At 38.3% G+C, this 25,101-nt stretch overlaps 1 pseudogene; it reads left to right on the plus strand.

Annotated features, from left to right (window-relative positions):
- The first annotated feature begins 2,658 nt into the window (after positions 1-2,658).
- On the plus strand, positions 2,659-5,897 carry LOC120292510 (annotated as a pseudogene).
- Positions 5,898-25,101: the final 19,204 nt, after the last annotated feature.

Raw genomic sequence — 25,101 nt, forward strand, 5'->3', positions numbered from 1 at the left:
AATACTATGTCCTCACGGTTTTGTTCTTCTCAAAGCAGCCCATACTATCCCAAGAAAATACATATGTATAATTAGAGGTCCCATTACCTTATAAGGTAGCGCAGAACTCCCTCCCTAGATGATGTGAGACAAGAGACATGCCTCCTCCCTACACACGTCTGGGGACCGAGGCACGGATACACTGTCGCTTGGGCTGTCACACTAGGCTACCTTATAAGGCAATGAGATCTCTAATTGTATACACACATTTTCTTGGGGTAGTATGGGCTACTCTTAGAAGAACAGAACCGTAAAGACTTAGTATCAAAAGTGGGCAATATGTGTATAATGGAGACCCAGGATGTTACAAATGGTATTAGAGTCGACTCCCGACCATGTGTGGAGTCACAGTGAGAACGTTGTGTGCTCCTAAGGGATGGAGAGTGTGACAGCTCAAGCGATAGTGCGCGAGGAGGAGGGTTGTCGATGTGTCCATGCCTTGGTCCCCAGACGAACATAGGGAGAGGGCATGTCTCTTGTCCTACATCACCTAGGAAGGGAGTTCTAGGCTGCCTTATAAGGCAATGGAACCTCTACTTGTACACACACATTTTCTTAGGGTAGTATAGACTGCTCTGAGAAGAACAAAACCGTAATGATTTAATGTTCAAAGTGGACAATATGTATACAATGGAGACCCAGGATGTTACATAGATTACTAACATTTTTTTAAGGGCGATGCTATTTTCACCCCCTAAATAACTAAATCCACCCTCATTTACACTAAAAAGACAAAACTGCCTTCAATCTTTCAATTGCAATTTAATGTGATAGCCCCACTCCTTTGTTTTCTATTGTATATTTTCCTGTTTAGCAAGTTACCATAATAAAATATTTCACATGTTTGTTTTTTTAGCGTATTAAATAAAAGTGCATTTTCGGCTACTCTTACAATGTTTTACATGTTCCGTGTAAAATTATCTCACTCATATTAAGGAAAAATGACATTCTTTGATATGGTACAAAACTGAAAAGTCTTTTTCTTTATTATTGATCTTACAGCAATGTATCTATTAGTGTCCCTCTTTGTCAAAAGCTCACTTTCATGGGGAAGTTTTCATTAAGTTCATTAGTCTAAAAATATACCGTTTCTTTATTTAATATGTTAAAGAATTTATCTTTCTTCCTTATTATATTGGTGAGATTATTTTATATAGAGCATGTAAGACATTTAAGGAATATTTATGAATACACTAAAAAATTATACCCAATAAGGTATCTTTATTTTTTTCATAAATAGTTCATAAATGATATTAATTTTTGTTAATCCAAAAAATGATATTTCATAGGCATTTCAAAAAAAAAAAAAATCTTACTTTATCCAAAAATTTCATATACGTAAAAATTTATCCATAAATTTGATTGACAATATGGAAAAGAACTAAATTTCTTGAAATTTTTCTTTTGACATAACAAAATTTTATGGAAGTAATATCTACTGATTAAAAAAAAACATACCGTCTTTAATATACATGAAAAACAATAAAAAATAGATATAATCCTTAATTATGGTAAGTAGTTCCTACACACACATATATATATATAGAAAACTAATAGAAAGGGGAAAGTAAATACATTTGGGACCACCAATTTGACTTGCAATTGAAGATAGAGGACAATTGTGTCTTTTGAGAAAAAAATTGAGTGGATTTAGTCATATGGGGGTGGAAATAGCATTGCTCTTTTTAATGATAAGTTATAGGATTGATGTAAACATAAGGTTTACCCATCTTTATTAACAATTTCTCTCGTTCAACTAGTTTCAGGTTAGCCACGTTTATGCGATTTACTATCCAATTCTATTGTTGCAAATATCAAAACTTTGCCATAAGTCCCCAAGCTTTATGGTAACTTTTTTTTTTTTTTTTTAATTAGATATATTTCTTTTTCTAAAATTAAAACCACAATTTCAGTGACTTTCCATTCTTTACCTGTTAATAATCTTATAGGAGAAAAGTTGACCAGTGAGGACAAATAAAATATGGTAAGTTCGTATGAAAGTTGATAAAGTGAGGCGTTAGATAAGACTATCCAAACACCCATCTCAACTATATAAGAATCATAAGAACAGAACCTGTTTTATTTAAGAACAATGCTGCTTTAGGACTACGGAGAGGTGTTCATTGTTAGTGAATCACGTATTCGAGCACCCATCTCAACTAGCATATCCATCATGTATCAAATTTTTATTGCCTATCATTCATTTGCAATTGTTCTGTGCTAAAATATTTATATATTATATCATGCTTTCATCAAATGGCTTAAACTTTTAGAACAGTTGATAGCAGTCTTACAAAATTGCATATTCAAATCTTACTCAACGGGATTTCGGCACGTTCCAATCTTCAGAAGTTTGACTTATTGTACTCCAATTAGAAATTTTCCATGTTCTATATTCCTCCACAAACACAATTAGCAACAGCTCACCCGGGACAACCTTTCGTCTTTTGAGAAGCCGCCGTGGAAGGAGGCCGATGTAAAGTAGCCACATAGACTCCTAGTCCTCCGCCATATATAAAAACCCATGTTGTGGCCTCACCCTGAATACAAAGAATAAATCCCCCTTATTCATTAGAAAAACCGCACGCACGCACACAGAAAAAAATAGAAAAGATGCCAATGACACTTCGTCTTCTTCTTTACAGTCTCAGCTTTTTCACCATCAATGCTGCTGAATTCACCCTCACCATGAGCAAACATTACTGTTCAATCTCCAGCACCTTCGCTCCCAATAGCACCTACCAAGCCAACCTCAAACGTGTTCTTCATGATCTCGTCTCCAATGCGAGTTCCATCCGCGATGAAGGATTCTTCTTCACATCGAGCGAGGCCGTCTACGGCAGCTTTATGTGCAGAGGCGATGTCTTGAAGGGAGAGTGTGCGGAATGCATCAAGCAAGCGAGCGTCGAGATAACCCGCCTGTGCCACTTGACCAAAGTCTCTATCCTGTGGTACGATCAGTGCAGGTTGCGCTACTCTGATGTGAATTTCTCCTCAACCGTGGAGATGAAACCACGGTTGGTCGGATACAATGAAGAGAACATAGAAAACAAGGATGAATTCATGAAGCTACTGAACAAGACCATGGGTCATGTGGTGGGAGAGGCTGCTCAGCATCGTCCGAGAAAGTATGGCCATCAAGACGTCAAGTTCACTCGGGAGAAAACCTTGCACACCTTCGCACAGTGTGTGCCTTATCTTTCCCCCAACAATTGTCGGAACTGCCTTCACAATGCCCTCTTAAGCCTCCTAAACGGGAAAATTGGGGGCAGAATGTTGCTTCCGAGTTGCTTTGCCCGGTTCGAGATTTACCAATTTTACGAGAGCAGCTCAAAAGGTGGGTAGACCCTAATACTTTCTTTTTAAAAAGTTCATCATCATGCTTGTTGCTTTTTCTAAGATCACAACAGAATTCACGTTGTTGGCTTCAGCTGTGTTTTTGCTTAGCTGTGAGTTTTTCTACCAGCAAAATAATAGTTTTCCTTTCAATTCGGCTACAATTAAAAGCTCTACAGTTAGATCACTCACAGCTCGTTTCAGTTAAGAACGGCCAACTTGACTATCTGAAACAGCATTCGAATGGAGTTAGAGGATATCATGTTCTTATGTATGTGCTAGAAGATGAGATTTCATGAGTAGAAGGAGCCATACTTTCATGTATGTCAATGATACTAATAACTGACTACAAATGCAGGAAAAGTGCCCTTTCCGTTGAAAATATCAGCTGCAATCCTCGCCGCAACTGTAGGATTGACCCCAATTATTTACATGACAGCTCAGCATTTAGTAAGAGGAAGAAGAAGAAGAGTTCTAAGAAGGGACAGCGAAAGTTCCATAGAAGAATATTCGATTGGTAACTTGACGAAACAATGCTATTGCATAAATAAGATTAATTGATTTCATTTCACTAGATTCGAAAGATATGTGAACCATTTTACTGCCAGTTAGAGGCAAATTTCTGAGCTCCACTCCCTGCAATTTGATCTGCAAACAATAGAAGCCGCCACAAATAAGTTCTCGAACAACAGCAAGCTAGGGGAAGGTGGATTTGGTCCAGTTTACAAGGTAATTAAGATGTTCAATCATAACATTCAGCTTTTGACTCATCAAGAAGCTGATACTCAAGCTAATATAATATTGTGGTTTACAGTGAAGCCTCTCAAAGCACCAGGGCATTTTTCTCATTCGTGTTAGTTAGATAGGAAAAACTTCGAGATTATGCATCTGGTTCTACTTTTTCAATGCCCAATTGCATATAAGTAATAACAAGAAGTATAACAAAATGAAGAAAAATTAAGATGTGTCTGTTTCGGGCAAATTTGTTTTGTGTCTATTATGTTATCAGGGTACACTACCTGGTGGTCAAGAAATTGCAGCAAAGAGGCTATCTAAGAGCTCTGGACAAGGAGTGGAGGAATTCAAGACCGAGGTTGAACTAGTAGCCAAACTTCAACATAGAAACCTAGTGAGGCTTCTGGGATTCTCCATGGAAAGCGACGAAACAATAGTGGTCTATGAATATGTGTCCAACGGGAGCCTTGATCACTTGTTATTTGGTTTGCCTCTTTTATCTCCTTTGACCAAGTTAACACACCAGCATTTCAGTCTAAATGATATATTTCATTAAGAGAAAATGAGACGCAAGCATTATTTAGGCTAAATGAAGGCAAACCAGAAATATTAGAGATAGCAGGATGATGCAATACAAACAAGAATCGTGCTAGTATTCTGCTTAGTTTTCTCCACCACTTCATCTCCACATTCATGAAAGGAACTTTAAAGATAGAACACTAATGAAGAAGTAGATCAGGAAGAAGAATTACATGATAATGAGAACACGGATCCAAAGTCGATGAAAACAACTATATGTGATGATTTGGGCATGAGCAATATGCCAGTATGAGTTGATGCAACTTACAAATTAATTTTTTGATTGATGCATAGATCCTGAGCTCAATGGACAACTAAATTGGTCAGCTCGTTATAAGGTCATGGTAGGGGTGGCACGTGGACTGCTATACCTTCATGAAGATTCTCGACTTCGAATCATCCATCGTGATCTCAAAGCCAGCAACATTTTGCTAGATGCTAACATGAACGCAAAAAATCTCAGATTTTGGGATGGCTCGGATATTCAATATTGATCAGACTCAAGCAAGCACTAATAAAATTGTTGGAACATAGTAAGTTCAATATCGGCAAATCTAACTTGTTATTGCTGATGAATAGTGTGGCATTAGCATTAAACTTGGAGCATTTTCTTGACATGCAACAAAAGCATACTTGTCCTAATTTGTTTCAGGCAATTCAAATCCATAATTAAACATCTTCTCATTTCTCTATTGATATATTGTGCTCAATGTAGTGGCTACATGTCTCCAGAGTATTTAATGTTTGGACACTTCTCCATAAAATATGACGTCTTCAGCTATGGTGTGTTAATGCTGGAGATTATAACTGGCAAAAAGAACAGCCAATTCTTTGCATTGGACTGTGATGAGGACCTGCTTGGCTATGTGAGTATCTTAATAAAGCCCCCTTTTTTTTTGGCTAACATAACTTTTAATAGAAGTGCAACAATAGTATTAATAATACTATTCTTTTAGGTTTGGAAGCACTGGAGCAACAGAATGCCGTTGGAAGTAGTGGACCCAGCTTTAAGAAGTGCCTATCCTGTGAACGAAGTTATTAAATGCATGCACATCGGGTTGCTCTGTGTGCAAGACGATGCGGAAGACCGACCTACCATGGATTTGGTTATTCTCATGTTGAACAGCAATTCTATTAAAATCCCAGTGCCTCAAAGACCTTCATTCTTCTTTCCTGGTAAGAAGTACCAACATGAACCTTTGTTCTAGACTCAGGTCAATCTAACAGCAAAGTTGACCAATCCATTAGTGAGATAGCATCGCCGTGTTCTCCAACTGACAGTGATCTTGCTGATCCAGGTCCACAGTAGCCAAGATTTTAAGGCCATCATTTAGAACGAATTATTGTTTAGATTTCACCAGATAAAACGTGTACAAGTTTATAAAAATTCTGACATCTCCATAGCTAGGATTCTGTCAGAGGATTGCAGTAGTGGATCCCTTTGATGTAAAGTGGATAACACTTTTCCAAATGCCATTGGTGATGGTAACAACCTGTGAACTTTGATATTTATCCCCCATACTGAATTCGTCATCATTTGGTCAAAAGTCATCAACCTCTCAATTTCTGAGAAGTCACTAGCTTTTGCACATCGTGGATTAGCATGTTGAGATTGGTCAACATTTCTCAGGAAGTCTGACTATTGGCTGCTAATATGTTGCACATAGGATTAATCAAAAGCTGCTTTGGACATCTTTCTCCCAGCTTCTTGACCTCAAACAGAAACATAATATTCCAGCAATTAAAAGAGATAATCCAACAGCTAGGATTGTGAAATTGAGGGCAATATAACCCAAGTTTGTATCTCGTCCTAAAATAGGAAGAGCTCTTATGTTAGTGATGTGACACTTGCGGAAAAATTGTTCTACGAAGGCCTGGATGGTGTGAATTGCAAACCTCAACCTCTAATCAAATCTGTGATTGGTAACCTTGGTATGAACATGACCTATTGACGAACGCGTGTCAACCAACCAATGTTATAGACACCACGAGCGAAAGAATTCACTATTTCGCTCGATAAGTTGAATCGATTGTCACAAGGGAACCTTGATAAGGTCAAGTCCTCAAAAGAACAATAAAAGAGAATCTCTCAACTTTTTTCCTTAAAAAAAAACATATCCCCCAACGAAATTCAGTGAGTCTTTAATATAGCCCTTCTAGCCGCCACACAAACCCTAAAACTAACCTTAGAAATCTGGTGCACCATATCTTAGAATATATCTAAACAAGAAGACATATATATTGACTTGGTCAAATATTTGGTGACCAGATAATCAAATTGCGCCAAGATTTTCAAGATTCTTCAAGATTTGCTCCAAGGTTATCTCCATGCCGAAGATCATGAACCATGACACCAACAGCTTGCCTGAATTGCTTGGCCCACACTCAAGTAATCGAACTAGTAGGAATAGATAATGGGTCCCTAGCACCACCTCCTTGATATGGCCCGATGTCCACATCATTCCCTCCCCCATGCAAAGGATTTGCCCTCAAATCATCACTTGCATCGAAAAGAGTCAAGTTAGAAACATTAAATGTAGCCCTATCGTCATACTTACCTAGAAGATCAAGCTTATAGGCATTATTGTTAACTCTTTCCAACACTATGAATGGTCCATCCCCTCGTGGTAATAACTTAGAATGTCGCTGCTCAAGCAATCGATCCTTGCACATATGAACCCAAACTCAATTGCCGGGTTCAAACACCACTTCCCTACGTCCTTTGTTGGCTTGCCTTACATATTGCTCAATCTTGCTCAATATTTGCGCGCGTTTCATATAACGCCTTGACAAATTCGGCTATCTTTGCTCCATCTAAATCCACAATCAACAGGTAAATGGGTTAAATCTAACGGAGTTAACAGATTAAAACCATAGACAACCTCAAATGGTGTAAATTTAGTAGCAGAATGCATGCTCCTATTATATGCAAATTCAATATAATCTTCCCAAGATTTTATGTTCTTTTTAATAAGGGAAAAAGCCACTAAAAACCCTGAATTTTGCCCAAAGTGACACATTTACCCCAAACTTTTTTTTGTGACGTGAAAAAAACCCCAAACTTTCCAAATCGTGACACATTTACCCCATCAAGGGCATTTTTGTCTTTTTATTATGTTTTTTCCTTTTTCCTTTTTTTTTTCCTTTTTCTTTTTTCTTCCCTCCGCCGGCCATGGTGGAGTCGGCGGAGGGAAGCCGCGTCGGGCGAGGACGGCCTCGCTAGATCCGGCGAGGGCGTGGGACACCTCGCCCAATGCAGTGAGGGCGGCCATCGCCGGCCGGCGGGACGGCCTCGCCGATCCGGCGAGGGCAGTGGACACCTCGCCCAACGCAGCGAGGCGGCCCTCGCGCCGACGGCGAGGACGGCCCTCGCCAGATCCGGGCGAGGAGGGCCTCGCGATCCGGCGAGGGTGGACACCTCGCCCAACGCAGCGAGGTGGACACCCGCCCGACGCAGCCGTGGCCGTCCCGCCCGACGCCGGCGAGGGCGGTGGACACCTCGCCCGACGCAGCAAGGGCCATCCTCGCCCGGCGCAGCGAGGGCGGCCTCGCCGCCGGGCGAGGACAGCCCTTGCCGAGATCCGGCGAGGGCACCCTCGCCCGACGCCGAGGGCACCCCTCGCCCGACGCAGGCGAGGGCGGCCCTCGCCCGACGCCGGCGAGGGCCGCCCAAGCCCGAGGCCGGTGAGGGTGACCCTCACCCGACGCCGGCAAGGGCAGCCCTAATTTTGGGGTAAATGTGTCACATAACGAAAGTTCAGGATTTTTCGTGTCACAAAAAAAAGTTTGGGGTAAATGTATCACGGTTGGCAAAGTTTGGGGTTTTTCACGTCACAAAAAAAGTTTGGGGTAAATGAGTCACTTTGAGCAAAGTTTAGGGTTTTTCGTGGCTTTTTCCCTTTTAATAATAGCATGCAACAATACCCCTAAAGTTCTATTAACTACCTCGGTTTGACCATCAGTTTGTAGATGACAAGTAGTAGAAAATAACAATCGTGTTTCTAGTTTTTTCCGTAATGTTTTCCAAAAATAGCTAAGAATTTTAAAATCTTGATTTGAAACAATTGACATAGGCATGCCATGCAAACATACAACCTCCCTAAAGAACAAATCAGTAACATGAGATGCATTATCAGTTTTATGTCAAAGTATAAAATGAGCCATCTTTGAAAACCGATCAACAACCACATAAATAGAATCTCTACCATACTTAGACCTAGACAATCCTAACACAAAATCCATAGAAATATTAGTCCAAGGATGTGTTGAAATAGGTAATGGTGTATACAAGTCATGCGATTTAGTTGTAGACTTCGATTGCTTACAAACAATGCATCTCTTGTGTCTATCTCTCTTCATATGTGGCCAATAAAAATGTTCATGCAACACTTCATATATCTTATTATGCCAAAATGCTCCATTAAACCACTACTATGCGCTTCTCACACCAACAATTCACGCAAAGAACACTTAGGTAAACATAGTTTGTTTTCACGGAAAAGATAATCCTCATGCCTATAAAATTTATCAAATGCAGCATGCTCACTGTGACATCCTGAATTTCGACCTCGTCCCAAATATATGAAATGGACATCCCGTCGGCGTGCCTATGGTCTTTTTTCTCTGAGCTAATTACTCATGAGTTAACAAATCTATTGGATGAAGCTGTGAAGGGATATAATCGCGGTAAAATTCCTAAAAGCTACCCAGTAGATTGGATCGGACTAAAAATCGTGTCGGATCGATTTTAACCATGAAATTGAATTCGGAAATCGGACGTTCGAGCATGTCATAGTTCATTTATAGAATGTCATCTTGTCTTTCGGAGAAATTCCGTTGAGTTTGGGATTTTTACGGAAAATCACTTCGAACGGTTCGGAAAATAACGAAAATTCAGATTGGCCAAATTGAATGGATTTTTGGCCTCCTTATCGAGCCTTTGAGTGTTGGGAACTTATAGAAAGTTTGTGGGATTTTTTTCGGCAAATTTGGACGTCGATTTGGAGAATTGTGTGAGGAAATTGAAGGTAATTTGAAGAAATTCGAATTTAGGATGGGGGTGCAACAATTGCACTCAAATTGGATAATTGTGATATTAATTTTCAAGAAAGTATTTGGGGCACACCTTGGATAAGCTTGAAGACTTTTTAGACAAGCTAATATTTTGTTGGGACTTTTATCCCCTCAACTTCACGAGCACGTCTCCCCTGTCTCCATCTTCTTTGCCCATCTCCTCACCGAAGACCATAACTACTGTGCCTTTTTCTTCCTTTCATTTACCCTTCCAGCAGCTCATCTTCTTCAATTGGACGGCCCATCTTCTCCAACAATTTCCACCTTCTACCGCGCGTTAGCTTCTTTGACGCCAGCATGTGGGTCAACAAACCGGCCAACTTCTTCCCTTAGTTGACCGAAGCAGCCTCTACCCTTGCCACGTTTTCTTTTCTTCCTTCCCAGCTCGACGCCATGCCCTCAGTTCTGCCGTGTCTTCATCAGCGTGGTCAACTCCCCTCTCCCGTTGAAGTCACGCCGTTGACTCCGAAGCCCTCACGTCCGCGTGACAACAGCCGCACGTCCCCAGCAACTCGGTCGAAGTTGCTCCTTCCTTCGTTGGATTTCTCTCAAGGTTGGCCCAAGGAGGCGTTTTCTTCAGCCCACGTGATCCACCCAAACAGCAGCTCCTTTGGGCCATCGAATCCACCGAGCCAACAACACAACTCAGCTCAGTTCAGCCCATTTTCAGTCAAGCCCAGCTCGCATTTGTTCAGCCCAACTTTAGTGAGCCCAATTCAACAAGGCCCAAGAGAGTTCAGCTTATCTTCAGCCCATCTTGGGGCAGCGAAGCAGGCCCAACCGCGAAGCCAAGCCCAGTTCAATGCAAAAACAAATATCAGATTGGGCTAAGATTTGTTGGTCCGAGATTTGTTGGGCCAATTCCAGGCTTGGTCCAAGCCCGTCAACGTTGCCAAAAATTCGAATTCCAGCCACTGTCGCATCGCCGTTGTGGTGTTTCGATCTTCACTTTGCACGAGTGAGTTTTGCTCACTAATCCCTTATTAGTATGCTAATGATGCCTAGGTTGATTATATTTAATTAAATGCAATTAGATGGTTAGATTAGATTAGAATAATTAAATTAATTTTTACTCATGTGATTAATATATAATTGACAATACTAGAATTGGTCTAATTAAAAAGTTTGGAACTGAATTAGTACAATTAAAAAGCTTAAGATTAATTTAGTACAAATGCAATTGATTTAGGACTTTTTTTTTGTACTTTTCTCTGCATTATCTCATAGGAATATACACAATGTAAATCATTTCCTCACATTGGCATAGTTATGAGTCAAGGTAAAGATTGTTGATAATATTTTTAGAGTTCAAGTCCAAAAAGGAAACCTATCCAAGTAGATTTTCTAGTTTGAGTAGGTTCCTAAAAGGGGATTCTTATTTTGAATCCATAATATTTTATTTAATATTTTATATATGTAGTGTCACGTCAATCTCGAAGCACGCGCACATCCCTTAATGATCAACTAAAAGGCGACGTTCTCGACGTGACGCCACCAACCCTTTCTTTTATCTTTCATTAAGCACACATGCGGAAGCGGATTAAACAAATACCCTGACAACCATCAAACACTGGGATAGTAAAAACACATGCCACGCCTTTTTCATAAATCACACTTTATATACATGTCAAGTTAACCTAATGGTTGTTAATCTGTGTCCAAAAGAAAACCTTAGACCATTTAGGCTCCAGACCCTCCTACCTTAGGCTCTAAGTTCTCCATCTAAGGACCTGAAATATTTAATACCCTTTGTTTAAAATTTTCCTTTAAAAATATAGGGATTTCCCTAATTTGAGAAATTTTTGAAGGAATTCTCGTGCACCCTTTAGAGAAAATGCTCTTTTTTGATTTTTTAAAATAATAATAATAAACTGGCTGGGATCATTCAGATCCAAACGAACGGGGGCCGGAAATCATGCGCCTTGGATAAACGACGAAACTCGCGACGGGGCAAAGCAGGGCAGAGAAAAGCAGGGGAGGTTCGGCCGAGGGACCCTACCCCGCTCACGGTGTCAGACGGCGGACGAGCCCGAAGATCGGGCTACATCCGTCCGCCTCGCGCGTCCCCGAGCCGAGATCCATGGGAAGCCAACTCCGAGTCGGGACGAACGACCAAAGAAAAGAAACGAAATACCACCCACCGGATGACGCCCCGAGAAGGGAAACAACGCCGGTGAGCCCGGCCATTTCTTTGAGCGTAATCGTTGCCTGGGACGCACTCAGCGACTCTCAACCTCTATCCCGGCTCGCTCTCTCAGATCTCTCTCTCTCTAGAATCCCCTCTTTAGAACGTGCTCTCTCTCTCTCCTTGGCCTCCTCCACCTCCTCCACCTCCTCCTTCATCGAGCTCCAGAAGACACTATTTATAGGCTGGAGGGTCCAGGTTTCTCGCTGGATCTCGCGCTGCTCCATTTGGCGGCATTGACGGCCCCTGCGAGACGTCCGATTCGTCCGGGTCTCTCTTCCTAGGTCGGCTTCCGCACGTGAGACGTAGGAAGGAAGAAGGAAGAAGGACGAAGGAAGAGAAGGGCCGAGGGAAATAAAAAGTGGAATGGCCCATTCCACCTTTTATAAAGTTAAAAGAAGGTCATGGGTTCAAAGTAGATTTCCTAATAACCCATTTCGACCTATTTCTTTTTGTACTTTACTTTCTCAGACTCATTTCTAACCTATATTTAATTTTCACTTGACTCATGTATTACCCATTTAACTAAAAATGAGTCATAATATAGGTTTATGAGCCATTTTGCTAGCTCTAGGAATGGGCCATCACAAATGGCATATGTAAAAATAGTTAAAGACCGTAAAGTAAAAGGTGTTGTTTGGCCAGAAAGTGAGATTGGACTGCATAATTTCCCTAGCAAAGACTTTTGAACAACTTTATAAAACCCACTCAAAGAGTTGTAAAAACTGATCACAGAAAGATAGAAAAAAATGACATTTGCAGTTTCGCAACTTTTATATAAGGCTCATTTTTGTGCTACAACTTTTCAACTGACTACTTAAGTATCACAACTTTTAAAAGTTAATTATTCAAGTAACATTGGCCACTTGTATTGTCGGAAAATCACATGTAGCATTATTTTATAATAGGTAATTCGACATGTCTGGCTCAAAGGAGATCCAGGCATTTGCTCCAGCCTATTCTTGTAGCTTATGGGTAATGTTCTTCCCATTCTATTTTAATAAATTAAATTATCATTTCTCAATTAAATGTAGCGTTGTTTTCTAAGGTCACTTGTGCAAAGGTTGGTTTGTTCTTCATTTCCACAGATCAAAGGACCGTGACAGACACTTCCACCAAAGAGAAGCATTATTCCATATACAATATAGTTTTTTAATCAGGAAGGAGGTCAAATGTTACTAGCCAATCCTAAGTACTCAAAGTCTAATTATTCTGGTGTGTCCACGCTAAATCAAAGTTTGTAAATCTAGTAAACTTTGAAAGGCTAAGTGTGTCGGAACATGGTATAGATAACAAAATTGAATTTGTAAAATAGTACTAAATAACGAGTTTTGTAATTTCTTGTAAGCTTCCTATGTATGTCCTTTCTAGGCTCGTCCGGGGTAAACTTGCAAGAAACGGTACTTGAATGGTGCGTCAAGCATCGGTCCTTGGTCATGAACCCATGTAAAAGGGTCTTTAAAAACCTTGCTTGAATTGACAAGTTTGATATGAAGTGTCGTCAATCATTTTAGTTGCGACACTTCACATGGTTAAATCTTGACAGCCCATCGTGACAAACACTTCCACCAATGAGAAGCGTTATTCCATATATAATAGAGTTCCTTAATCAAGGAGGAGGTCAAATACACTGTTACTAGCCAATCCTAAGTACTCAAAGTCTAATTATTCTGGTGTGTCCACGCTAAATCAAAGTTTGTAAATCTAGTAAACTTTGAAAGGCTAAGTGTGTCGGAACATGGTATAGATAACAAAATTGAATTTGTAAAATAGTACTAAATAACGAGTTTTGTAATTTCTTGTAAGCTTCCTATGTATGTCCTTTCTAGGCTCGTCCGGGGTAAACTTGCAAGAAACGGTACTTGGAATGGTGCGTCGAAGCACCGGTCCTTGGTCATGAACCCATGTAAAAGGGTCTTTAAAAACCTTGCTTGAATTGACAAGTTTGATATGAAGTGTCGTCAATCATTTTAGTTGCGACACTTCACATGGTTAAATCTTGACAGCCCATCGTGACAAACACTTCCACCAATGAGAAGCGTTATTCCATATATAATAGAGTTCCTTAATCAAGGAGGAGGTCAAATACACTGTTACTAGCCAATCCTAAGTACTCAAAGTCTAATTATTCTGGTGTGTCCACGCTAAATTAAAGTTTGTAAATCTAGTAAACTTTGAAAGGCTAAGTGTGTCGGAACATGGTATAGATACCAAAATTGAATTCGTAAAATAGTACTAAATAATGAGTTTTGTAATTTCTTGTAAGCTTCCTATGTACGTCCTTTCTAGGCTCATTTGGGGTAAACTTGCAAGAAACGGTACTTGGAATGGTGTGTTGAAGCACCGGTCCTTGGTCATGAACCCATGTAAAAGGATCTTTAAAAACATTGCTTGAATTGACAAGTTTGATATGAAGTGCCGTCAATCATTTCAGTTGCGACACTTCACATGGATTAAATCTTGACAGTCCATGGTACTTAGGGCTGACTGTTTTGTTTTCATTCTTTGTTTTTCTATAAGTCTTGATCTTTGCGCTCTTGAGACTATATATATATGAAAGGAAAAGAATTGCCACTTTCAACCAAGTCTCCCCTCCTCAAGACTAAATTGATCAAACTGAATATTTTTTTTTTTTTAAAATTGAATTAACCGCTGTAATATAGATTGACGTTTTTAGGTTATTTCATGTCACAAGTCAAAGGAGATGTCGACATTTGCACAAGCCTATTCTCATAGCGTCTAGGTAATATTTTTTCTATTCTATTCTATGATATTATCGTTCTCAATTAAAGGTAGGGATGTTTTACAATGTCGGTGATGAAAAGGTTCGTCTTTCCTTCATTTCCAAAAATCAAAAACCGTGACAGACCCTTCCACCAAAGAGAAGCATTTTTCCATATATAACAGAGTTCCTTGCTCAAGAAGGAGGTCCAAATACATTATTACTTGTCAATCCTAATTCCTCAGAGTCTAATCTAGTATTGAATAACGAGTTCTATAATTTCTCCTAAGCTTCTTATGTATATCCTTTCTAGGCTCGTCCAGGACAAACTTGCAAGAAACGGTACTTATAATGGCGCGTCAAAGTGCCGTTCCTTGGTCGTGGAGCCATCTAAAGGAGTCTTTAAAACCGTTGCTTGAATTGACAAATTTGATCACCCCAGAAAAAAATTGTTGTTCAACCTTCACTATTTAGAGCCTACAGCAAACTCCCTTTATGAATTTCATTGACTTACCTCCTTCATGCTCCATTGGATCCCTCTCTTTCTTTCATTATTTTTTTATCTTCCGTTCTTGCTACTTGTTGACTCACTTATCCTTTTCTTTTTAATAACTATAAAAGGAATCAGCACATCTAACCAATATGCCCTATTTCAAGACATTGTGCGAATCGGATCATTGTCTCATCGGGTGAGCGCCAGGTCACCTCCTTTCCACCACTCAAGTTAGTTAGGATCATTGTCTCAAAGGGTTTGGACTCGCACAGGCTGTACAGGTGAAGCCGTACCCAACTACTAAAACAACACCGTGTGGGATAGTCCACTCATTTATTTTATACCATATTAAATTGCATGTAAGTACAAAGCGTTCATTAACTAATCTGGGCTTAGGCACCATAGTGGTTAGCCCTAGTAGTAGACGAACGCATTTCAATGAGATTGTGAGTTTAATTCGCATCGTAAAAACCTTCAACTGGTTTAATTAAATTACCTAATTACAGCATAATCTCGTGCAAAAAAAAAAAATTTCAAAACTGTTAGCATACATCTTGATGAGATTGAGATTGTGGTGATGGGCTCATCAATCTTAGACTTTTGGATCATGAGCGGGATAAAATAGTTATAACTCAAATCGAACATTTCGCAATACGTACTAAGCCCTTATTGACAACTCTTAGAGGGGCTATAGTATTGGTTGCCCTTCCTCGCTCTATTTGTTGATAGAAGAGAAAATTAACTTGTGCTTAAATAGTGTGCGATTTTGCCTAGCTTATAGCTCTATCTCTTCTCTCGTGCGATGTCCTGCCATTTTGAAAGCTACAATCTAAGAAGTCAAGCCATATGGCACTCTAACAATTTGAATCATAATACTCCTCCTCAGGCTTTTTATTTTTATTTTTATTTTTTCTATATGATGATTCCCGATGTTGGGTATAATGTCCCTCAACCCAAATGTTTTGTTTCACATACACGATCGGACTTGTACGTGCAAGAGTACAACTATTATAATTAGTACATAGTTTTTTTTTTTGTCAGTCCTATTCTATTCCTACTCTACACTCACCCTCAGACTTTTATCCTGCCTCTTGCAGGGCGTGGGAGTCGAAACCCACTCCTGAAACTTATGCGTCCCCACCCCATCCCCCCTTGAGAAGGTGGGGATTTGAACCTCTCACCTCCCCCTTCCATGTTGGAAGGGTGGCCACTAGGACGAATCCCAGTGGTTAGTACAGAGTTGAATCGTCGATTTTTTTCATTGATTTTTTTCTCAAGGACATATCTAAGTAGTTAACACACTATCACAACTGAAAAGCCTCTTCCGAAGTATCACTCTAAAATAAGATTACTAGGATTCACCGCACAAGTACAAAGAAAAATAAAGAGTAAAAGCAAAAAGGAGAATTTAAGACATAAAGTTTTATCTTGGTTCACCCTTAAACTAGGGCTACATCCAGTAGATGATTCCAATATAATTAGCACTCTGCACCTCTCTGTTACATCCCTCGATCACAAGAGAAAGAGAATGTATATATCTAGTAGTTATTCATGAGCAATAAAATATAAACTCAAACTATAAAAGCTCTCTGGTGTTGTATGGGCGCTGTCCCTACACAGTTGATGGGAAGTATGAGGCACACCCAACAAAGATTATGCATTTGCTCCGGTAAAATTCCATCATCTATTCATGCTAGATATATGCATTTTCCTTTAGTTGTTGGTGTTATTTTATGTCATACTTTGGATTCTTTTTCTTCGGTTCTGTGTTAGCATTTGTTCAAGTTAGCATTTTAATTGGAGGGTCCTTTTAACTCTTTTCCAATTAAAATATCATTTTAATCACATAGTATTAGAGCAAGACATTCTGAGTTCAATTTTCAGGCCCATTATTTGCCTCCTCCCTTTATCATATCTTCCTACTAAAGCACCTGAAAGTCCTCATTGCATAAAAACTGAATGATTTCAAATGAGCTTCTATGATCTTATCCTCGATCGAAGGAGCATTTATTATTTTTTATAAGTACATTTATTTTTAATCCTGTCCTTTTCTTATGTGCCAGGCACCTGAGGAAGCTCTCTCTTCTTTCCTGCACTAATATGTGCACATATTTGATATTTAACTGGTAGCATTCTAATAGGTTAAATTTTTAGAACAATTTTACAATGATACCTCAAAATCTCACAGATTGCAACAAGACTAAGCCAAGGAAGAATTTTCTTCTCTCCTGCACTAGTTTGTGCACATTTTAATGGTTACTGTATAGCATTCTATGTCATAATGCATAGATGGCAGAGATTTTTGCCATCAAAGACCCTTAAATCAACAAGCAGCGGCTATATAAAGGTCGTAGCAACAGCCTTATTCCACTGATAAACTTGTTTAAAACCCAATCCTCCTTTCTTTTCAGCATTGTCATCAGATCCAGACCACAAGAAGGATATACAAGGGCTCTTAATCTTCTAGCACGCCATCTACGAATTCTGCCCACTGTCCGCTAAAGTTTTGAGGCAAAACTAAGAAAGTCCTCGTTGTCTACCTTTTTCTCTTTTCATCAGAGTTAAAGTGAGCTGACCATCGGGGTCGTAGTTGGATAACGAAAATTCTATCGCACTATTACCATTCCAAATCTAGGAAAGTTCACGTTGTCTATGTAAGAATTATTGTGGCCCATATTATGTGATTTATTATATGGTTTAATAAATCATTGAAATGCTATAAATAATTATTGGTTACGAGAAGGTATGACTCTAATAAATCGAAAGGGTATATAGATTTGATGGAAGGCACATTTTCAACGAACGTATAAATAAAGTCTGGTCCTCTCTCCACCAAAAAAAAAAAAAAATGAATAACATTAACTAAAAGAACGTATTCTCTGCTCCATCAATTGAATAGATTAAGGTTTAGTGGGTTAAGGGAGAGAAATCGGATTTCTTCTTTTGGTTCGAGATTCTTCGGTTTTCTACAACGACCATCATCAAGTGCAACGTTATGGATAAAGGTATGTCTTCATCTAATTGTGAAAATCATGAAGATCAAAATATCACTATTTGTTATGAATTTCCGCATCAAAGTATTATATGAATTGTCTAACAGTTGGTATTAGAGCATTTGGTTTATGATCTCATGATTTTTCCATTTAAAGTATGATTATAGTTTATGTTTGAGGATTCGTTGAACGATCATGTTCGTATTATTTATTGTTGTTAAAATGTTTTCCGATGATTATGGATAAAGAAAATCTGAATGATGGAACGTTCTTCATGGACGAAAATGGCGAAGAAAGTTACTGTGCGCGAGTAGAAAAGGACGAAAATGAAAAGAATTCAGAATTTTAAGGGCAAGATAGAAACTCTTCGATTCCGGGCAAAATCTGGTGACCCACCTTTTGATTTCGGACTCACACCGTCGCACTGCCATGAGGAACATTAGCCATGAGTTTTTCCGGTATATCAGTGTTCGCCGGAGGCTAATCGAGCGGCGGAAGCCGCGGTGGTGGAGTTTTTGTGTTCTGAAAATTTTGGTTTGATTTGGGGCCAATTTTTTGGTCATTTTCTCCGAAACTTGGACCCATGTGGTCGTGCCGGCATGCTCTTCAAAACCCATTATTTATTTGTGTCTGGGATGGGCTGCCGGAGAAGAAACGGGTGGCGAAACCGCGGCGGAACGGCGAAAAACCGGCGAAAAATCGCGTCTCGTGTGCGAGGAAGAAGGCGCGTGGGCTCCACGCGTGCGCTGCGGTTGCAGGCGCGTGGAACCCACGCGCCACGCACCGTCACGCACACGGTAATTCCAGCGTGGTTGCAGGCGCGTTGGACTCGCGCGTGCGGGGCACGCGCCCGCGGCGGAAGAAGGCGCGTGCCCGGCACGCGCCTGACGTCCCCGCGCAGCCTTATTTACGTTTTTGCCCCTATGCCATTTTTAAAATTCCAATTTTGTCCTTCTCGCAATTTATTTATTGTTATGCCCCTGTTTAATTAATAATTACAATTATGACATTGCTAATTATTTACCATTTTGCCCCTGGATATTAAATTTATGATTCTGCCCTTGTGGAATTATGATTTTACGATTTTGCCCTTATGCTTTGATTAAGTTTTTTTTTGTCCTTGTGTGCAAATTTGGTAAATATTTGAATTTTACAATGTTAAAAATTCATTTTATGAAAGGTTTGTTAGTCACTAAAGTGGCCGAACCTTGAAGTCTTGAATTTTTGATATTGTAAATTATTTTATTCAATTACCCATGATTAATTGATGCTATATATGAAATTGATATGTTTTATATCATTATTAGAGTTATGGGTATATTGACATTCATTTATTATAAGAACTTAGGGATTAACCCAAAGGTTAATTATTTTCTTATAATTCATGAACATGATGGTTGATAATTAATATGACTTGTTAAATTTGTTTGTATATCCAAAGATAACAAATAAATTTTAATAAGATATATTTACAATTATGAAATAAAATTTATTAGCATCATTATGGTATATATATCTTTGTTTATCATAGGATTGCCCAAAGGAGAACTATGATGTACATGTGTCATTTAGTTTGAATCTGATTAGGTGATATTCTCAAAGCATTAATGTATGAGTATTTTCTTGCACATTTGTAGTATCTGTACCTATTTCACTCCATTCGCACGCCTCATATGTTCCCTTATTCAATGGAATAAATTTTCCTGATTGGAGTGAACAAGTCCAGTTTCACTTAGGTGTCCTAGATCTTGATTTAGCGCTTCAAGCTGAGAAACCAACTGCTATTACTGATGAAAGTAGCAATGATGAAAAGTCTTTCCATAAAGCTTGGGAAAGATCGAACAAACTGAGCTTAATGTTCATGCGAATGACAGTTGCAAACAACTTAAAGACTTCTCTTCCCAAGACTAACAATGCTAAGGAATTTATGAAATTTGTGGAAGAGCGTTCTCAAACTGCTGATAAGTCATTTGCTGGTACATTGATGAGCACACTGACCACCATGAAATATGATGGTTCGCGTACCATGCATGAGCATATACTTGAGATGACGAATTTAGCAGCAAAATTAAGGACTTTGGGAATGAATGTGGATGAATACTTTTTAGTATAATTTATACTTAATTCCTTGCCTCATGAGCAATATGGGCCATTTCAAATGAATTACAACACTATAAAGGATAAGTGGAATGTAAACGAATTGGCCAGTATGCTAGTTCAAGAGGAAACAAGGATAAAAAATCAAAAGGCTCATTCTGTTCATCTCTCAAGTCATCAAGAAGTTCGAAAGAATTTTAAGAGGAAAGGTGGAAGGAGCAAGAAGAAAGGACTACATGTCCTGAATGACTCTTTAAAGGCTTCTCAAATCCACAAGAAGGAACACAATCTTATTAAGTGTCATTTTTGCAACAAAATTGGACACTTGAAGAAGGATTGTCTGAAATGTAAGGCTTGGTTTGAAAAGAAAGGTAAGCCTTGTGCTTTGGTATGTTTTGAATCAAACTTTACTGAAGTTCCTTATAATACTTGGTGGATTGATTCTGGTGCCACCACTCATGTGTCAAATACGATGCATGGATTTCTTACGATCCAAACTATAAAGCCAAATGAAAGTTATGTGATAACGGGGAACAGAGACAAAACTCCAGTTGAAGGCATTGGCACTTATCATTTGATTTTAGATACTGGACATTATTTGGATTTATTTCGAACCCTTTACGTACCTACATTTTCTCGCAATTTAGTTTCTTTGCCAAGACTTGATGTAGCGGGATTTTATTGTAAGTTTGGATCTGAATCTTTCAGTCTATTTAAGAGTGATACTCTTATTGGAACTGGAACTTTATGTGATGGTCTCTACAAATTTAGACTTGATAATACTTTTGTTGAGACAATAATGACCTTGCATCATAATGTTGGCACTAAACAAAGTTTGGTGAATGAAAATTCTGCTTACTTGTGGCATAAACGTTTGGGTCATATATCCAAAGAAAGAATGCAAAGATTAGTGAAGAATGAAATTCTTCCAAATTTGGATTTTACTGACTTTGGAGTGTGTATTGATTGTATTAAAGGTAAACAAACAAAACACACTAAGAAATGTGCCACAAGAAGCAAAGAGCTTCTTGAGATTATACATACTGACATATGTGGTCATTTCGATGTTCCATCTTTTGGTAAGGAAAGCTATTTCATAACTTTTATTGATGATTTTTCACGTTATGGTTGCATTTATCTATTGCATGATAAGTCTCAATCAATGAATGCACTTGAAGTGTATATTAAAGATGTTGAGAGGTAATTAGATAAAAATGTGAAAATAGTAAGATCGGATAGAGGCGGTGAATGTTATGGAAAATATGATGAATCGGGACAATGTCCAGGTCCATTTGCTAAATTCCTTGAAAGACATGGCATTTGTGCTCAATACACAATGCCAGGTACACCACAACAAAATGGTGTAGCAGAAAGGCGTAACCGTACTTTAATGGAAATGGTTAGGAGTATGATGAGTCATTCATCTTTACCCTTGTCTTTGTGGATGTATGCTTTAAAGACTTCTATGTACTTATTAAATATGGTTCCTAGTAAGGCAGTTCCAAAGACTCCATTTGAACTATGGATGGGAAGGAAACCTAGTTTATGACACCTGCATGTTTGGGGTTGTCAAGCAGAAGTAAGAATTTACAATTCACATGAAAGTAAATTGGATTCATGAACGACCAGTGATTATTTCATTGGTTATGCAGAGAAATCCAAATGGTATAAATTTTATTGTCATAATCATAGTACAAGAATTGTTGAATCTAGAAATGCTAGGTTCATTGAGAATGGTGACATCAGTGGGAGTGAAAGAATGCGTGATGCTTGCATTCAAGAAGTAATGGTAGAAGTTCCTATGCCTAAAGCTTCTAAAGTTGTTTCCTGATATTATAGTACAATCTAACAATAATCAAGAACAACAAATTAATGAACAAACACTCGATAATGGAGATGTCAATAATGAACCTCCAATGGCCGAGTCACAAGAAATAGCATTAAGGAGATCTCAAAGAGAAAAGAGGTCGGTTATTTCTGATGACTATATGGTTTATCTACAAGAGTCAGAAATTGACTTAGGAATTGGAAATGATCCAAATTCATTTTCCCAAGCCATGGAATGTGAAGATTCTAATGAATGGTTTAATGCCATGGAAGAAGAGTTAAAATCCATGCATCAAAATCAAGTTTGGGATATTGTTGAATGGATGTAAGAAAGTCGGGTGTAAATGGGTCTTTAAGACCAAGCGTGACTCAAAAGGTAATATTGAACAACATAAAGCCAGACTTGTTGCAAAGGGTTTTACTCAGAAAGAAGGTATTGACTATAAAGAGACATTTTCACCAGTCTCTATGAAAGACTCACTTAGAATTATTATGGCTTTGGTGGCTCATTATGACTTGGAATTACACCAAATGGATGTAAAAACCGCATTTCTTAATGGGAATTTAGAAGAAGAGGTTTATATGGACCAACCCGAAGGCTTTTTAGTTAAAGGAAAGGAACACATGGTATGTAAATTAAAGAAGTCAATATATGGACTTAAACAAGCTTCCCGACAATGGTATCTTAAGTTTAACGATACCATAACTTCATTTGGATTTAAGGAAAACACTGTTGATCGGTGTATATATATGAAGATTAGTGGGAGCAAGTTTATTTTTCTAGTTCTATATGTTGATGATATTTTGCTTGCTGCTAATGATCTTGATTTGTTATATGAAACCAAGAAATTTCTCTCTAAGAATTTTGAAATAAAGGATATGGGAGAGGCAAGATATGTGATAGGAATAGAAATATTCTGTGATAGATCACAAGGATTATTAGGTTTGTCTCAGAAAGCCTATATTGAGAAAATTTTAGAGAGATTTAATATGAGTAAATGTTTAGCAGGAATAGTTCCAATTCAGAAAGGTGATAAATTTAGCCTTATACAATGTCCAAAAAGTGAATTGGAACGAGAACAAATGAATAATATTCCTTATGCATTTGTTGTGGGGAGCTTAATGTATGCACAAACTTGCACCGGACGGACATCGTTTCTTTGTCGGAATGCTAGGCAAGTATCAAAGTAATCCCGGAATGGATCATTGGAAAGCTGCAAAGAAAGTTCTTAGATACTTGCAAGGAATGAAGAATCATATGCTCACTTATAAAAGATCTAATCATCTCAAGGTGATTGGATATTCAGATTCATACTTAGCCGGATGTGCCGATACAAGAAAATCAACATTTGGTTACTTGTTTCTTTTGGTTGGAGATGCAATTTCATGGAAGAGTGCGAAGCAGTCAGTTATTGCTACATCCACTATGGAAGCTGAATTTGTGGCTTGCTTTGAGGCCACAATTCATGGATTATGGCTGCGGAATTTTATTTCAGGGCTTGTGATTGTCGACAATATTGTCAAGCCGCTGAAAATTTATTTTGATAACTCTGCAGCAGTTTTCTTCTCTAAGAACGACAAGTATTCTAAGGGTGCTAAGCATATGGAGATCAAATACTTGTCTGTCAAAGAAGAAGTTCAGAAACAAAGAGTGTCAATTGAGCACATTAGCACCAATCTTATGATAGCAGATCCCTTAACAAAAGGATTGCCGCCCAAAACATTTAATGAGCATGTTGAAAAGATGGGCATTATTGGACGTCATTAATGTTTGTATTATGATTGTATTAAGTTTATGTATTTGACACTTTGAGCTCACTAACGTGTTTATGATATTTCATGTTTTCTATTTAGTATACATTATGGAAATAAATTAATGTTAAACAGGATAGTTTCTAAAGAAATATTATGGTTGGACTATTACTGTACTTCTCATTTATGGATCATGTTAAGTAAAGTGCTATAGTTGTAGTACATAGAAGGGACTATGTCGATTAATGACATATAACCGCTATGACTCGCATTAGTTTTCTTTACTTAATTCTGATTATTATGTGATTGCCAATTTAATGAAATTTTATAGCATAATCTTATTGTGCACATTACAGTATTTATTAAACCATGAAAGGAACATCATATGGGCCAAGTGGGAGAATGTAAGAATTATTGTGGCCCATATTATGTGATTTATTATATGGTTTAATAAATCATTGAAATGCTATAAATAATTATTGGTTACGAGAAGATACGACTCTAATAAATCGAAAGGGTATATTGCTTTGATGGAAGGCACCTTTTCAACGAACGTATAAATAGAGTCCGGTCCTCTCTCCCAAAAAAAAAAAAAAAAAACGAATAACAGTAACTAAAAAGAACGTATTCTCTCATCCATCAATTGAATACATTAAGGTTTAGTGGGTTAAGGGAGAGAAATCGGATTTCTTCTTTTGGTTTGAGATTCTTCGGTTTTCTACAACAATCATCATCAAGTGCAATGTTATGGGTAAAGGTATGTCTTCATCTAATTGTTAAAATCATGAAGATCAAAATATCACTATTTGTTATGAATTTCCGCATCAAAGTATTATATGAATTGTCTAACAGTCTACCTCCTCCTTTTCTATATCCAATTATCACGTCTTCAAATTCCAGTGAGCCACGACTAATGTCAACCAAGACATGATTCCTTTCACATTTCCTAAAGTTATAAATGTAGATATATAGAGCTAAGGTTTACCCATCTTTATTAACAACTTCTCTTGTTCAGCTAGTTTTAGGTTAGCCACGCTTATGCGATTTACTATCCAATTCCAGCTATTGTTGCAAATATCAAAACTTCGCCATAAGTCCCCAAGCTTTATGTTAACCTTTTTTTTAAAATAGATTTTTTTTTTCTAAAATTAAAACCACAGTTTCAGTGACTTTCCATTCTTTATTGGTTGTGCACATTTCTTTTTGTTTGGTAGAAGTTATTGCCAATTAAGAAAGGAATAATATGATTGTTATGCACGTAGATTACTAA

The sequence above is a fragment of the Eucalyptus grandis genome, chromosome 4 (assembly GCF_016545825.1).
Source record: "Eucalyptus grandis isolate ANBG69807.140 chromosome 4, ASM1654582v1, whole genome shotgun sequence".
NCBI classification, from domain to species: Eukaryota; Viridiplantae; Streptophyta; class Magnoliopsida; order Myrtales; family Myrtaceae; genus Eucalyptus; species Eucalyptus grandis.